At 37.9% G+C, this 17,693-nt stretch overlaps 1 protein-coding gene across 5 annotated transcripts in view; it reads right to left on the bottom strand.

Moving 5' to 3' along the window:
• The window catches only part of EXTL3 (exostosin like glycosyltransferase 3), a 143,935-nt gene that overhangs the window by 49,796 nt on the left and 76,446 nt on the right, over nucleotides 1-17,693 (bottom strand). The window contains exon 2 of one of the 5 annotated variants that reach the window (XM_059372492.1): nucleotides 10,375-10,541. The exons of the other annotated variants lie outside the window; for them this stretch is intronic. The gene's annotated coding sequence lies outside the window, so the exon portion shown is untranslated. The remainder of the gene's footprint in view (nucleotides 1-10,374; nucleotides 10,542-17,693) is intronic. 5 annotated transcript variants of the gene reach the window in all.

Below are 17,693 nucleotides of genomic sequence, written 5' to 3' on the forward strand. Positions count from 1 at the left end.
AAAAAAAAAAACAACACCCTACCTATTAGAAGTATTACTGAGATTTTTATTTTTTTTTTTTAAGATTTTACTTATTTATCTGACAGACACACCAACAGAGGAAACATAAGCTGGGGGAGCAGCTGAAGGAGAGGGAGAAGCAGGCTCCCCGCTGAGCAGGGAGCCCGACGCAAGGCTCTACCCCAGGACCCTGGGATCATGACCTGAGCATAAGGCAGATGCTTAACAACAGAGCCACCCCAGGCGCCCCTATACGGAGATTTTTACAGAGAAAACAATTTATCCAGAATTTGCTTAAAAATAAACAGGATGAGTGCGGGTGGTAAAGTGTGTTTGGAGGTACAGATGAAACAAGATTAACCATGAGCTAACTATTGTTGACACTGCATGATGAGGATATATGGAAGTTTATTATACTGTAGTCTGTATTTACATATGTTTGAAATTTCTCATATTTAAAACTCTGAAATATATTACACAGAGTCTAAACAATAATTTTTTAAAGTCATTTGCTGACTTACTATACTAAATCTGATATTGTTAGTGCTAATAACTTACATGATCACAGGTGGAAATAGAAACAAATGGAAATCAATAATTCAAAAGAATTTTCCCATCAAGTTCCATCCCTTTTATTAGAATAAAGTAAAACTATTGTCAGTGTCCAAGAGCATGAACTTTCTTTCCTAAACAGACAATTAAATTATTTCAAGCACAAAAGAAAAAGAAAACCCTCAGAATCTCTTCTGTAAAAAGAAAAATGAATCTCTTCTTTCATTCTCTGTAAAATGACAATGAAGTTCTTAGTGTATAGAAATAAATGTCACTGAAACACTAATAAGGAATAATCTCCAGAGATTTTCTTTACTCCAAATACAATATAACCTGCCTTATTCTCTGTCATCTGCCCAGCAGTGAACACCTAGCTTGTCAGCCTGCTCCTACAAAGCATTCTATACATAGCAACCAGAATCATCATCTTAAAACATGAATTAGAATTTTGGTGGTTCAAGAGTGCAGTGTAAGAAGACACTGAACTCACCTCCTACCAAGTCACACTGAATTTATACCTACATATAAAGCAATTCCTCCTGAAGAAGAATTGAGGGCTCATTAAAGAGCTTCTGCACCAAAAAAAAAAAAAAAAAAAAAAAAGAGGGAACACACTTAGAAAACGGAAGGAGACAGAAACACTGCAACAACAGGAATCCCACCCCAAAACACCATCCTGCAGTGGGGAGCTATATTACTGAGGGGCCTGTGATTCATGTATCCCAGGGCACAGTGAGAAAACAGTGACTTCAAGGGCAACTACACCACACGTGAAAGAAACTCATTTACTAACTCTTGAGCACACACGAAACAGGAGGAAAATTGCTCGAATTCTGTGGGTTCAGAGGCACTAGGAAGCCTCTCCACCTTGATAGCATGAACAGGAGCAAGGTATACATGCTCTAGCTAGGGTGCTAAGGTCTCCCAGCACACTCCAGACCCCAACCCACCCTAGCTCCAGGTGTCCCACCAGGGCAGCTCCTGTGCAACATGCTACAGGCTACTCCAGCTGGCCTTACAAGAAATGTTAAGGAGTCTTTAAGTGGAAAAGAAAAGGCCATAACTAGAAATAAGAAAATCAACCATAACTACAATAAGTAGTTAAGGGATAAAAAATGAACATATAAAGTATGAAGTAAAAAACATAAAACAGGGTAAAGGGTAAAAACATAGCGTTTTTAGAATTTATAATGTGTCTGAACTTAAGTGACTATCAGCTACATATAAAGATCAATATGTATGAACCTCACAGTAACCACAAACCAAAACCTACAGAAGATACACAAAAAATAAAGACAAAGGAACCCAAACATAACACTAAAGAAAACCATCAAACCACAAGAAAAGGGACAAAGATGGGGCGCCTCGGTAGCTCAGTGGGGTAAAGCCTCTGCCTTCGGCTCAGGTCATGATCTCAGTGTCCTGGGATCAAGTCCCACATCGGGCTCTCTGCTCAGCGGGGAGCCTGCTTCCTCCTCTCTATCTCTCTATCTCTCTGTCGTCTGCCTCTCTGCCTGCAGATCTCTCTCTGTCAAATAAACAAATAAAAATCTTAAAAAAAAAAAAAAAAAAGAAAAGGGACAAAGAGAAGAAAGGGACAAAAAGAGTTACAAAAACAACCAGAAAACAATTAACAAAATGTCAATAAGCACGTATCTATCAATAATTAATTTAATGTAAAGAGACTAAATGCTCTAATCAGAAGATATAAGGGTGCCTGGGTGGCTCAGTGGGTTAAAGCCTCTGCCTTCAGCTCAGGTCATGATCCCACAGTCCTGAGATCGAGCCCCACATTGGGCTCTCTGCTCAGCAGGGAGCCTGCTTCCCCCTCTCTCTATGCCTGCCTCTGCCTACTTGTGATCTCTGTCGAATAAATAAATAAAATCTTTAAAAAAAAAAAAAAGATATAGGGTGAATAAATTAAAAAAAAAAAATCCATCTATATGCTGCCTATAAAAGACTCCAGATCTCAAGACACACAAAGGCTGAGAGTAAAGGGATAGAAAAAGATATTCCATGCAAATGTAAATGAAAAGAAATCTGAAGTAGCCATACTTATATCAGACAAAACAGACTATAAAACAAAAACTGTAACAAAACACAAAGAAGGAGGGCGCCTAGGTGCCTCAGTCAATTAGGCATCTGCCTTCGGCTCAGCTCATGATGCCAAGGTCTTAGGATCGAGCCCCAAGTCATCAGGTTCCCTGCTCAGCAAGAAGCCTACTTCTCCCTCTCCCTCTGCCTGCACTCCCCCACTTATGTGTTCTCTCTCTCTCTGACAAATAAATAAAATCTTAAAAACACACAACACACACACATACACACACACACACAGAAGGGCATTACATAATGATAAAGGAGTCAATCTGATAAGAGGATATAACATAGGAGTTGTTTTAATATTAATAACAAATATTAATGGATATAAAGGGAGAAATGGACAATAATACAATAATGTAGGGAAAATTATACTCCCAATTATATCAATGCATAGATCATCTAGGCAGAAAATCTGTAAGTAAACACTGGCCTGAACCACCACCACAAAAAAAAAAAAAAAAGGAGTAAGTTACAGGTCAATATCCTTGATGAATACAGATGCAAAAAACTTCAACATGATATTAGCAAACTGGGGAGAGAGGTAAGATGGTGAAGGAGTAGGGGAGAGTCATTTTATCTGGTTCCTGGAATTCAGCTAGATAGCTATCAAATCATTCTGAACACCTGTGAACTCAACTGGCAATCTGAGAAAAGAATTGCTACAATTCTACAAATAGAAAAGCAATCAATTTTTGCAAGTTAGGAGGTATGAAAAAGTGAATCTGAGGCAATATATCATCAGAAGATAAACTGTAGGGGGAGGAAGCCTCTATAAGTCTCAAAAAGTGATATAAGCAGTGGAGAACCAAAAGCAGAACTTTCAGAAGTCTGCTCCATTAGGGGATGCCCCTGCCTGAAGGGCGCTCAGGTGGCAAAGAATCCAAGGTGCGACAGTGTGATCTCAGGATACCTGGGGTCACAAAAAAATGGGGTTATCTGAGTGTGGCAGAGTTTCCAAGTATCAGAGCAGGGAAGCCAGCTACAAGTAGTAAGCACAGGTTTGAACTTTGTGCTCAATGTTGGCATAAACTGTAAAACGAAGCCCAGTCGTGTGACTGCTCTGCAAGCAGGAGCCCAGCAAGAGGCAAGACCATGGCAAGACTCCATTCCCTCCCCCAGGAGACCAACACTGGCTTGCACCACTGGAGTCCATAAAGTTTGGAGAATTGAAACGGGGCACATGCCTGAGATTAAAAACACTTGATCATGGGACGCCTTGGTGGCTCAGTCAGTTAATCAGCTGCCTTCAGCTCGGGTCATGATCCTGGGGTCCTGGGATTGAGTCCTACATCGGGCTCCTTGCTCAGCAGGAAGCCTGCTTCTCTCTCTGCCTTTGCCTGCCACTCTGCCTCCTTGTGCTCTCTCTCTGACAAAAAAATAAATAAAATCTTAAAAAACTAAACAAAATGCTTTATCATAGGCTGCTTGAACACTGAATGCAGACAGAAACCAGGGAGACAAGAGTGATTGCTTTTCTCTGAGGGCACACTGAAGAGTCAGGGGTACAAACTTTCAGCTCCAGGGCTGGATATTGGGAAGCTGCAATTTTCATACCCCAAATTGGTGCTGAAATCAACCAGTTTAGATTTTAGAGAACAAAAGCCACACACACAGAGCAATCTGGGGTTGCTTATACTGAGCTTGGCCCCCTGGTAAGAGGGATGCAATTCCACTCAGGCAAAGACACCTGAGAATCAGCCCAACAGGCCCCTTCCCCAGAAAACCAGCAGGAACTTCCAGCTAATACCAAGTTTACTGATCACAGAGAACTGTAAAACTCCGGGGAAAATCAGAATTTGTGGTTTTTTTCTCACAATTCTTTAGCCTTTCAGTTTTAAGTTTTTTCCTTTTCAGCCAATTCCCTATTTTGTCAACTTTTTTAATTTCCATTTTTACATTTATGTTTTATATATATATATATATATATATATATATATATATATATATATATATATATTTCATTTTTGGCTTCCTTTCATTGCATTCAGTTTTATTTTTGTATATGTATATAAGCTTTTATTTTATAATTTTGGGATCTAGTTTCTAGTTTTGAATATTCAAACCAAAATACACCCAGGACCTACTTTAATATTCTGTTCTGTTCACCTCTGTTTGATTTCATTCTCTATTATTTCTTTTTCGCTTTCTCATCTCTTCAAATTAGTTTAGTATATATTTTTCTGGTGTCATTGTTGCTATTTTTTATTTTTTTCTCTCTCTCACCTACTCTTCTCTGGACATAATGACAAGATGGAAGAAGTCACTGTCAAAATAAAGAGAACAAGAGGCAGTACTCACTGACAGGGATTTAATCAATGTGGGTATAAGTAAGATGTCAGAACTAAGAATTCAAAACAATAATTATAAAGATACTAGCGGGGCTTGGAAAAAAACACAGAAGACACTAGAGAATCCCTTACTGGAGGAAAAAAAAACCCTAAAATCTAAAGAGGTTGGTATCATAAAGGCTATTGCTGAGATGCAATAAAAAATGGAGGTCCTAACTTCTAAGATAAACGAAGCAGAAGAGTCAGTGCTATAGAAGACAAAATGATGGAGAATAAACAAGCTGAGAAAAGGAGATAAACAATTACTAGATCATGAGGGGAGAATTCAAGAGATCAGTGATAGTATAAAGTGAGACAATATTAGAATAATTGGGATCTCAGAGGAAGAGGAAGGGGCGGGGTTAGAAGGTTTATTTGAGCAAATTATACATGAGAACTTCCCTAATCTGAGGAAGGAAACAGGCATTCAAGTCCAGGAAACATAAAGAACCCCCCTCAAAATCAATAAAAATAGGTCAACACCTTGACATATAGTGAAATTTGCAAATCTCAAAGACAAAGAGAAAATTCTAAAAGCAGCTCGGGGACAAGAGGCCCATTACCTACAAGGGTAAAACATAAGGCTGGCAGCAGACCTATTCACAAAGACCCAGCAGGTCAGGCATGACATATTCAGGGTGTTAAATGAGAAAAACATGCAGCCAAGAATACTTTATCCAGCAAGGCTGACATTCAAAACAGAAGAGATAAAGAACTTCCAGAACAAACAGAAACTAAAAGAATTTCTGATCACTAAACCAACCCTGCAAGAAATACTAAAGGGGATTCTTTAAGTGAAGAAAGAGTCCAAAAGTAACACAGGCCAGGAAAAAAAAAAAAAAAAAAAGACAAAAGCCCAAAAAGAGTGACTTCACAGGTAATACAATGGCACTAAATTCCTATCTTCCATTAGTTACCTGAATGTAAATGGGCTAAATGCCCCAATCAAAAGACACAGGATATCAGAAGGGATTGAAAAAACAAGACCCATTGATGTGCTGTCTGCAAGAGACTCATTTTAGAACCAAAGACACCCCAGATTGAAAGTAAGGGGGTGGAGAACCATTTATCATACTAATGAACCATCAAAAGAAAGCTGGGGTAGCAATTCTTATATCAGACAAATTAGATTTATTAATTTATTACCAAAAACTGTAATAAGAGATGAAGAAGTATACTGTATCATAATTAAAGGGTCTATCCAACAAGATCTAGCAACTGTAAATATTTGAGCCCCTAACTTGGGAGCAGCCAGTTACATAAACTAATTAATAAAAAAATTAAAGAAACACATTGATAATAATACAATAATAGTAGGGGACTTTAATACCCCACTCACTGCAATGGACAAATGATCTTAGCAGAAGATCAACAAGGAAACAAGCAAGGGCTTTGAATGATACACTAGACCAGATGGACATCATAGTATATTCAGAAAATTTCATCCTAAAGCAACAGAATACACATTCTTCTCAAGTGCACATGGAACATTCTCCAGAATAGATCACATACTGGGTCACAAATCAGGTCTCAACCAGTACTAAATGACTGGATTATTCCCTGCATATTTTCAGACAACAATGCTTTAAAACTTGAGCTCAGGGGCACTTGGGAGATTCAGTTGGGTAAGTGGCTGCCTTTGCCTCAGGCCATGATCCAGGAGTCCTGGGATTGAGCCCCTCATTGGGCTCCCTGCTTGGTGGGGAGTCTGCTTCTCCCCTTCCTCTCTTACCCTCTGCCACGCCGCTTTGTGCTTTCTCTAATTTAAAAAAAAAAAACAAAACAAAACCAGACTCAATTACAAGAGAAAATTTGGAAGGAACACAAACACATGGAGGATAAAGAGCATCCTACTGAAAAATGAATGGATCAACCAGGAAATTAAAGAAGAGTTCAAAAAATTCATGGAAACAAAAGAAAATGAAAACACAATTGTTCAAAATCTTTGGAATGCAACAAAGGTGGTCCTAAGAGGGAAGTATATAGCAATACAAGCCTTTCTCAAGAAATAAGAAAGGTCTCAAATATACAACCTGAACTTATACCTAAAGGAGCTGAAGAAAGAATAGCAAATAAAGCCTAAACCCAGAAGGAGAAGAGAAATAATAAAGATTAGAGCAGAAATCAATGAAATAGAAACAAAAAGAACAGTAGAACGATAAACAAAACTAGGAACAGGTTCTTTGAAAGTATTAGTAAAATTGGTAAACACCTGTCAAGACTTATCAAAAAGAGAAATGACCCACATAAATAAAATCATAAATGAAAGAGGAGAGATCACAATCAACAATGAAAAAATACAATTATATGATCATATTATGAGCAACAATATGCCAACAAATTAGGCAATCTAGAAGAAATGGATGCATACCAAGAAACATAAATTACCAAAACTGAAACAGGAAGAAATAGAAAACCTGAACATACCCATAATTAGCAAGCAAATTGAAGCAGTAATCAAAAATCTCCAACAAACAAGAGTCCAGGGCCAAATGAGTTTCCCAGGGGACTTCACCAAACATTTAAAAAAGAATTAATACCTATTCTTCAGAAGCTGTTTCAAAAAAGTACAAATGGAAGGAAAACATCCAAACTAATTTTATGAGATCAGCATTACCTTGATCCCAAAATCAAACAAGGACCCCACCAAAAAGGAGAATTATAGACCAATATCCCTAATGAACATGGATGTAAAAATTTTCATCAAGATACTAGCCAATGGGATCCAACAGTACATTAAAAGGATTATTTGCACAACAAAGTGGGATTTATTCCTGGGCTGCAAGGGTAGTTCAACATCTGCAAATCAATCAGTGTGATACAGCACATTAATAAAAGAAATAACAAGAACCATATGATCCTCTCAACAGATACAGAAAAAGCATTTGACAAAGTATAGCATCCCTTCTTAATGAAAACTCTCCACAGTGTAGGGACAGAGGGAATATACCTAAATATCATAAAAGCCATATATGAAAAGCTCCCAGCAAATGTCGTTCTCAATTGGGAAAAACTAAGAACTTTTCCCCTAAGGTCGGGAACACAGCAGAGGTGTCCACTATCACTGTTGTTATTCAACATAGCACTAGAAGTCCTAGCCTCAACAATCAGACAACAACAACAACAAAAAAAATAGAAGGCATCCAGATGGGTAAAGAAGAAATCATACCCTCACTCTTCACAGATGACATGAAACTCTATGTGGAAAACCCAAAAGACTCCATTCCAAAATTTCTAGAAGTCATACAGGAATTCAGCAAAGTGGTAGGATATAAAAGCAATGCACAGAAATCAGTTGCATTCTTCTACACTAACAATGAGACAGAAGAAAGAGAAATTAAGAAATCAGTCCCATTTACAATTGTATCAAAAACTAAGATACCTAGGAATAAATCCAACCAAAAAAGCAAAGAATCCGTTCTCTGAGAACTATAAACACTCATGAAAGAAATGGAGGAAGACACAAAGAAATGGAAAAATGTTCCGTGTCATGGACTGGAGGAACAAATACTGTTAAAATGTCTATGCTACTCAGAACAAACTACACATTCAATGCAATCCCTATCAGAACACCGTAACATTTTTATAGAGCTGGAACAAATAATCCTAAAATTTGTATGGTACCATAAAAGACCCCCAAATAGCCAAAGGAATGCTGAAAAAGAAAACCAAAGACGATGGCATCACAATTCCAGACTTCAAGCTCTATTACAAAGCTATAATCATCAAGACAGTATGGTACTGACACAAAACAGACACAAAGATCAATGGAACAGAACAGAGAACCCAGAAATGGACCTTCAGCTCTATGGTCAACTAACCTTCAACAAAGCAGGAAAGAATACCCAATGGAAAAAAGACAGTCTCTTCAACAAATGGTATACGGAAAATTGGACAGCCACATGCAGAAAAATGAAACTGGACCATTTTCTTACACCACACACAAACATAGACTCAAAATGGATGAAAGACCTCAATGTGAGACAGGAATCCATCAAAATTCTGGAGGAGAACACAGGCAGGAACTACTTCAATCTCAGCCACAGCAACTTTTTACTAGACACGTCTCCAAAGGCAAGGGGGAAAAAAGCAAAAATGAACTACTGGGCCTTCATCAAGATAAAAAGCCTTTGCACAACAAAGGAAACAGTCAACAAAACCAAAAGACAACCTACAGAATGGGAGAAGATATCTGCAAATGTTTTATCAGATAAAGGGCTTGTATCCAAAATCTATAAATAATTTACCAAACTCAATACCCAAAAAAGAAATAATCCAGTCAAGAAATGGGCAGAAGATATGAATAGACATTTCTCCAAAGACATACAAATGGTCAACAGATACATGAAAATGCTCAGCATCACCTGGCATCAGGGAAATGCAAAACCACAATGAGATACCACCTCATTCAGTCAGAAAATTAACAAGTAAGGAAACAACAAATGTTGGCGAGGATGCAGAGAAAGGGGAACCCTCTTACACTGCTGGTGGGAATGTAAGCTGGTATAGCCATTCTGGAAAGCAGTATGGAAGTTCCTTAAAAAGTTTTAAATAGCTACCCTATGACCTGGCAATTGCACCACTAGATATTTACCCAAAGGATACAAACGTAGTGATCCGAAGGGGCATGTGCACCCCAATGTTTATAGCAGCAATGTCCACAATAGCCAAACTATGGAAAGAGGCCAAATGTCTATCAACAGATGAATAAAGAAGATGTGCTATATATATACAGTGGAATATTAATTAGCCATCAAAAAATGCAATCTTACTGTTTGCAACAACACAGATGAAACTAGAGGGTTATTTTATTGCTAAGAAATAAGTCACTCAGAGAAAGATAATTACCATTTCGTTTCACTCATATGTGGAATTTAAGAAACAAAAGAGGATCATGGGGGAAGGGAGGGAAATATAAAATAAGACAAAATCAGTGGGGTGCCTGGGTGGCTCAGTGGGTTAAAGCCTCTGCCTTCGGCTCAGGTCATGATCCCAGGGTCCTGGGATCGATCCCCGAGTCGGGCTCTCTGCTCAGTGGGGAGCCTGCTTCTGCCTCACTCCTCTGCCTGCCTCTTTGCCTACATGTGATCTCTGTCAAATAAATAAATATTAAAAAAAATAAGACAAAATCAGAGAGGGAGACAGACAATAAGAGACTCAACTATAGGAAAAAGACTGAGGGTTGCTGAAGGGGAGAGAGTTGGGAGGATGGGTATCTGGGTGAGGGGTATTAAGGAGGGCACATGATGTAGTGACCACTGGGTGAAGTGACAGGATACAAAATTAACATACAAAAATTAGTAGCATTTTTATACACTAATAACGAGTGATTAGAAAGAGACATAAAGAAAACCACATTTATAATTGCAACAAAAAGAATAAAATGTCAGGGCACCTGGAGTGGCTCAGTCATTAAGCCTCTGCCTTCCGCTCACGTCATGATCCCAGGGTCCTGCGATTGAGCCCCACATCAGGCTCACTGGGAAGCCTGCTTCTCCTTCTCCCACTCCCTCTGCTTGTGTTCTCTCTCTCATTGTCTCTCTCTCTGTCAAATAATAAAATCTTAAAAAAAAAAAAAAAGAATAAAATGTCACTTTTATTCTTGCCTCTGCTCTCTGCTGATGTGTTATGTTGGGGGTTCCAGAATGGTTAAGTGGTTCAGGATACACAGCCTCTTGAGCACCAGGCAGGGCACCAGGCTGTAGCTGGGAAGGTCTGAGGATCCCTTGACCTAAATATGTGGAGGGCAGCAGCCTGGCCTAGGCCACATTGTTAATGGAACACTAAGAGATCCCCAACAGGCCCCAGTCTGAGATCCCATGCCAGGATAGGAGGAGATTGATTTTAATGCATCTTAGTTTACTGGTCATCAACTGTATGCCAAGGAGTTTATAATATAAGCAGAGATTTCTTCCGTGTGAAAGAGAGGCCTCACTGTATAACTCCATGTATGCCTGCCCTATCGCAGTATGAAATCAGTCAACATTCAAGTAAAGTGCATTTAAGGTTTTAGATCTTGATAACTGTTTCAAGTTGTAAAACTTTGCAAATATCAAATGAATATCATCAACTATGCAGGTGAAAGATGTATGCTTAAAACACAGACTCCTGCTAAATGAATGCTTTCTGGGCACACGAAAGCTGACTGGAGGATGTTCCTGGTAAAAAATTTGAAAACTTGATCTTCACAAGAGCTTCTTGGATCATTTAAAATTTCCAGAAGTCTGAGGGGTACTAAAACTATTGTTTTTGGACAGTCCATAAATATACATTTAAAACAGTGGGACTACTGAAAAAATATTTCAGTAAGCTTCTTGGAAAAAAAGAAAGAATAAAATACTTAGAAATAAATTTCACCAAGGAGGTAAAAGATGTGTAAAAGAAACTAAAGACAACATAAACAAACAAAAGATGGTCTGTGCTCATGGACTGGAAGAATAAGTGTTGTTAAAATCTCCATACTACCTGAAGCAATCTGCAGATTTGATGCAGTCCTCATCAAAATACCAATGGCATTTTTCAGACAAAGAATGAACAAGTCTAAAATTTGTATAAAACAACAACAAAAAGCCACCTTCAAATAGCTAAAGCAATCTTTTTTTTTTTTTTAAGATTTTATTTATTTATTTATTTTGACACAGAGAGAGAGAGCGAGAGCAAGAGAGGGAACACAATCAGGGGGAGCGGGAGAGGGAGAAGCAGGCTTCCCATCAAGCAGGGAGCCCGATGCAGGGCTCAATCCCAGGACCCTGGGATTATGACGTGGGCTGAAGGCAGATGCTTATCGACTGAGCCCCCCAAGAGCCCCTAAAGCAATCTTGAGAAAGAAAAAGCTGGAGGTATTATGCTCCCTGATTTCAAACTACACCACAAAGATATAGTAATCAAAACAGTATGATATGGCCACAAAAACACAATAAAATCAATGGAATAGAGAGCCCAGAAGTAAACTCATGCATATATGGTCAATTTACAATGGAAGCACCAAAAATATACAATGGGGAAAGGATATTCTCTTCAATAAATGGTGCTGGAAAAACTGGGCAGCCACATACAAAAGAATGAAATGAACTAGGTCCTTATCTGACACCATACACAAAAATAAATTCAAAATGGACTGAAGACTTGAATGCAAGATCTGAGACCATAAAACTCCTAGAAGGAAATATGGGTAGTAAGCTATCTCACATCAGTTTCAGCAATATTTTTTCAACCAATCTCCTTGGCAAGGGCAAGAAAAACGAAAATACACAAATGAGATTATATCCAATCAAAAAGCTTTTGTACAGCAAAGGAAACCATCAACAAAATGAAAAGGCAACTAGAGAATGGGAGAAGATATTTGCAAATCATACATCTGATAAGGAGTCAATACTAAAAATACATAAAGAACTTATAAAATTTAATATCAAAGAACCAAACAACCTGAATAAAAAATGGGCAGAGGACTTGAATAGCCATTTTTCCAGAGAAGACATACAAATTCCCAAAAGGGACACGAAAAGATGCTCAACACCATTAATCATCAGGGAAATGCAAATCAAAACCACAATGATATATCACTTCATACCAATCAGATTGGGTATTATCAAAAAAGACAAAAATTACAAGTGTTGATGAGGATGTGAAAAAAAGTACATCATGAGAAGGTAAACTGGTGTAGCTACAATGGACAACAGTATGGAAGTTCCTCAAAAAATTTAAAATAGAACATACCGCCCAGTAATTCCACTTCTTTGTATTTATGCAAAGAAAACATAAACAGCAGTTTGAAGAGATATATACACCTCCATGTTCACTGTAACATTTTCACAATAGCCAAGAATATGGAAGCAAAGTGCCCATCAACAGATAAATGGATAAACATGTGGTGTATATATATACAATGGAGTATCATTCAGCCATAAAGAATAATAAAATCTTACCACCTGAGACAACATAATAAACCTAGAGGATATAATGCTAAGTGATATAAGTCAGACACAGAAAAACAAATACTGTATGATTTCATATGTATGTAATCTAAAAAGCAAAATAAACAAAAGAGAAATGGACTCAAATACAGGAAACAAACTGTTAATTATAAGAGGAGGCCTTGGTGGGGTAGGGGTGGGCAAAATAGGTAAAGGGGGTTACGATGTACAAATTTCCAGCTACAAAATAAATAAGTCATGGGGTTATAAAGTACAATTTAGGGAATATAATCAATAATATTGTAATAACTTTGTAATGTGACAGATATAATCAGCTGTATTGTCATCTGATTCATTTCAGGAATCATTTCACAATGTATAAAAATATCAAATCACTGTGATGTACTCCCAAAACTAATAGGATATTATGTCATTTACATATCAATTAAACAAATAAATATGAGTTAGACCATGTCTCTCCCCTCCTTAAAAATATTCAGGGGCAGGGCACCTGGGTGGCTCAGTCATTAAGCATCTACCTTCAGCTCAGGTCATAATCCCAGGGTCCTGGGATTTAGCACCGCATTGGTCTCCCTGTTCGGTGGGAAGCCTGCTTTGCCCATTCCTTCTGCTTGTGTTCCCTCTCTCGCTGTCTCTTTCTGCCAAATAAATAAATAAATAAATTTTTTTTAGAAAAAAATTTTTTTCAGTGGCTTCCCACTATACTGCCAGGCTCTTCATAACTAGATCCTGATCACCGACTTAATCTCATTTGCTATCACTATTCCACTTCCTTCCTCAACTTTAGCTACACTGGCCTCCCTTCAGTTCCTTAACTACACCAAGCTCTTTACTGCCTCTCAGAAATTTTACATCTGCCACACTTTTAGTCTCAAAGGCTCTTCCCCAGGGTTTCTCTGGCCAACTCTCATCCTTCAGTTTTTAATTTTCTTGCTACTTCTGTTTAAAGCAGTTTCTTACCCCCTGACACTTTCTGGCATTGATCTACTGATTTCTTTTGTAACATCTTTCACTTAATTCATTTAATTCTTGAGGACAGGAATCTCATTTGCTTGGCTCACTGCTATATCACCAGTACCCAGCAGAGAGTCTGGCACACTGTAAGTGCTCTATAAATACCTTTTAAATAAATGAACTATATCACCCATCATCTTCTCAATTCTACTTTTTACTTGATTTCCCAGGAAACCATACTTCCTGGTGTTCTACCTATTTCCCTGACTTGTTCTTTCTTTCTGCTTTGTTGGCACCCAGTATTCCTCCTAACTCATAAGGAAAATGATCCCCAAAGGTTTTCAACATGCCTGATAATGAATCCATCCACTTAAATGGCGTCAACCCCCAGACCTATTACTCCGACCCTACCTTTCTGCTTTGTAGTAGACCAACTTTCCAACCCTAAAGGATACCTCTCCTAGGATATATATCACAGTCATGACTCCCAATATCTCATCTCTCCAGAAACTTGCAGTTCTGCCCATACTACTACATTCTTCCAGTCTTACCAACTAGAAACAGTGCGATATATAGGTAGGAGTATAGACCTCAGGACTCACCAGACCTGGATCAAATCCCAGCTTTATAAGCTATTAGATGGTCACTTAACCATTCTGAGCCACAGTTTTTCATCACTAAAATGGTAACGATAATGTTCAGGATTGTTGTGAGAATTAGAAATAGTAAATAAAAATTAACCTGCACAGTATCTGACATATAGTAGGCTATTTACCAGCCACAAGTCTTAGAATTATTTTTATTTTTTTTAAAGATTTGAGAGAGAGAGAAAAATGAGAGAGAGAGCACTAGTGGGAGGAGCAGAGGGAGAGAGAATCTCAAGGAGACTCTGCACTGAGCATGGAGCCTAACGTGGTGCTCAATCTCATGACCCTGTGATCACAACCTAAGCTGAAACTGAATCAGATGCTTAAACAACTGTGCCACTCAGGCACCTCTTAGAGTTATTTTTATTCCTCCAACTGTTTATGTCCACATCTGACCTCATGCCAAACTATATCCATTCCTTCTTATAATAATAATTATGGTAGTACTATTTATAATAGCAATAATAATTTATAATAATGTTTGCATTTATCTCTACTGCCTGCACTCTAGTATAGGACCATAAGAAACCACAGTCCCTAATTTCCACACTCCATTAACTTATCCTGTTTCACTCTAACTGAGTATTTTTTATTTCACCTAATAGTGCTTCAGCTTGAATAATTTCAATTGACCTTTGAATTCACCAAACCATTCTTCTGTTATGTATAGTCTATCATTCATTTCATTCAATAAATTCTTTTTTAAACGATTTTATTTATTTGAGAGAGAGAGCATGAGTGGGGTGAGGGGTAGAGGAAGACAGAGAAGCAGACTCCCCACAGAGCAGGGAGCCCAACACAAGGCTCAATTTCAGGACCCCAGGATCATAACCTGAGCTGAAGGCAGATGCTTAGCTGACTGAGCCACCCAGGAACCCCTACAGATTTGATTCTAAATGACTATTTCCTCTCTTAATCAAGGACCGTATTTACTTGTTTCTTTGCAATCTTAGAATTTCTTATTATGTGGTAAAATATATAGCACATAAAGTTTGCCAACTAAATCATTTTTAAGTGTGCCACTCAGCAGCATTAATTATATTTACAATGTTGTACAACCATCACCACTATGTATTTCCAAATCTTTTTCATGACCCTGAACAGAAATTCTTTAACTATCAAGCAGTCACTCTCTCCTTCCCTCTCCTCCCAGTCCCTGGTAACCTCTAATTTACTTTCTGTCTCCATCAATTTGCCTATTCTAGATATTCATCTAAGTAGAATCATACAGTATCTGGCTTATGTTACTTAGCATAATGTTTCAAGGTTCATCTACATAATAGAAGTTCATCTCAGAACTTCATTCCTTTTTATGGCTGAACAATATTCCACTGTATGTATATACATTCATTTTGTTCATCCATTCATTTGTTGATGGACACTTAGGTTGTTTCCATCTTTTCAGATACTGAGGTATTAGTTAATATTGGCCTAGTTTAACTTTTTCCATTCTTTTTCTAGCAAACATTCTATATCCATGTGTTTCAGGTACCTCTCACAAATATTTGAGAATGAGATTTCACTTTTTTTTTTTTAAGATTTTATTTATTTATTTATTTGACAGAGAGAAATCACAAGTAGACGGAGAGGCAGGCAGAGAGAGAGAGAGGGAAGCAGGCTCCCTGCTGAGCAGAGAGCCCGATGTGGGACTCGATCCCAGGACCCTGAGATCATGACCTGGGCCGAAGGCAGCGGCTTAACCCACTGAGCCACCCAGGCGCCCCGAGATTTCACTTTTTAAATAATATTCCAATATAACAATCTTTGCCTCTAAACTAGTGTTTGGTCTGCTTTTGCTTATTGTGATACATTAAGATTTACTTATAACAATCTTAATCTGTGTTATGTTTGTCAATGCTCCTCACCGCTATCCTGTCTTGTTAGTTATCAAGGTTTTTTCTTCTTTTTAAACCCCTCCACCAATCTGTAAGTTATACATTCAAATTTATCTTCTTTAGAGGTTACTCTTAAAATGTAACATGCATCCCTGACTTAAGTCAAAAGCTTACCATGTCTCTAATATTTCCTCTCTCTTCTCAATTAATTAAAGATCTTCTTAACCTATGCTGATCTACCTCCTGAGTTCTTCATCATCACTTGCTAACATTTTATTGTTTTTTTGCCTTTACTATTATTAGAATTCACACATGTTTAGATTCACTCATATATTTACTGGTTTCCTTACTCAAAATTCCATTCCTTTTTGCATCATTCCTTCCCTCTAGTTTTCTTTTTCCTTAGGTAGTTCTTCTCAGTGACAGACTATTGGTGGTGAACTGTTTTATGTGAAAACACTTTATTTTACCTAAATCATGGCGATGATCTAGCTGGATATACAATTCTTGGCTCACAATTCTTTTCCACCAAAAGTGAAGAATCCTCTGGATTTCATCACTGTTGCTGGGAAGTGAAATGTCAGTCTAATGGATGTACCTTAAAATCTGACCTTTCATTCTGGGTTTTAATTTCAATGACTATTTTATGTTTCCAGAAGTTCTACTGGCTCCTTTGTTTTCTAATATGCCATTGTTTATGATTGCAGCTATTCTTTCTCACATTTCCTGTACCTTTCCTTCATGTGTTTAGTTTGTTCTATCTGCTAATTCTTACTTAAAGACAAATAATGGATTGTTTACTCACATGCTGTATAATTCTATATTGAGTTCATTTTTGGTAGTGCTTTATTCTAGGAAACACACATGTTCTGGGTTGAGGATATGTGCCTCTAGAACGAGTTCTGTTTTCCAGACATCTCTGTCATATTAACAAGCTTAAACCACTTTCTTAATATCAATTTTCAATCTGGAGATTCTACCAGATCCCACCGGTATTGAAAATTTGAACATAATAACCATATGAAGGAAAGTCATGGTCTTGAGCTCTCAGCAGATATTCCCTTCCCCAGTGAATCCAGGATTCAGGCTAACAGAAACATCTCTGTGCTCACAGGCAGATATATTTTTTTTCAGTTTTTTTTTTTCTTTTCAGCGTAACATAATTCATTGTTTATGCACCACACCCAGTGCTCCATGCAATACATGCCCTCTATAATACCACCACCTGGCTCCCCAACCTCCCAACCCCGGCCCCTTCAAAACCCTCAGATTGTTTGCAGAGTCCATAGTCTCTCATGGTTCATCTCCCCTTCCAATGTCCCTCAACTTAATCTACCTACTCCT

This window comes from Mustela nigripes, chromosome 1 (assembly GCF_022355385.1).
Source record: "Mustela nigripes isolate SB6536 chromosome 1, MUSNIG.SB6536, whole genome shotgun sequence".
Lineage (NCBI taxonomy): Eukaryota > Metazoa > Chordata > Mammalia > Carnivora > Mustelidae > Mustela > Mustela nigripes.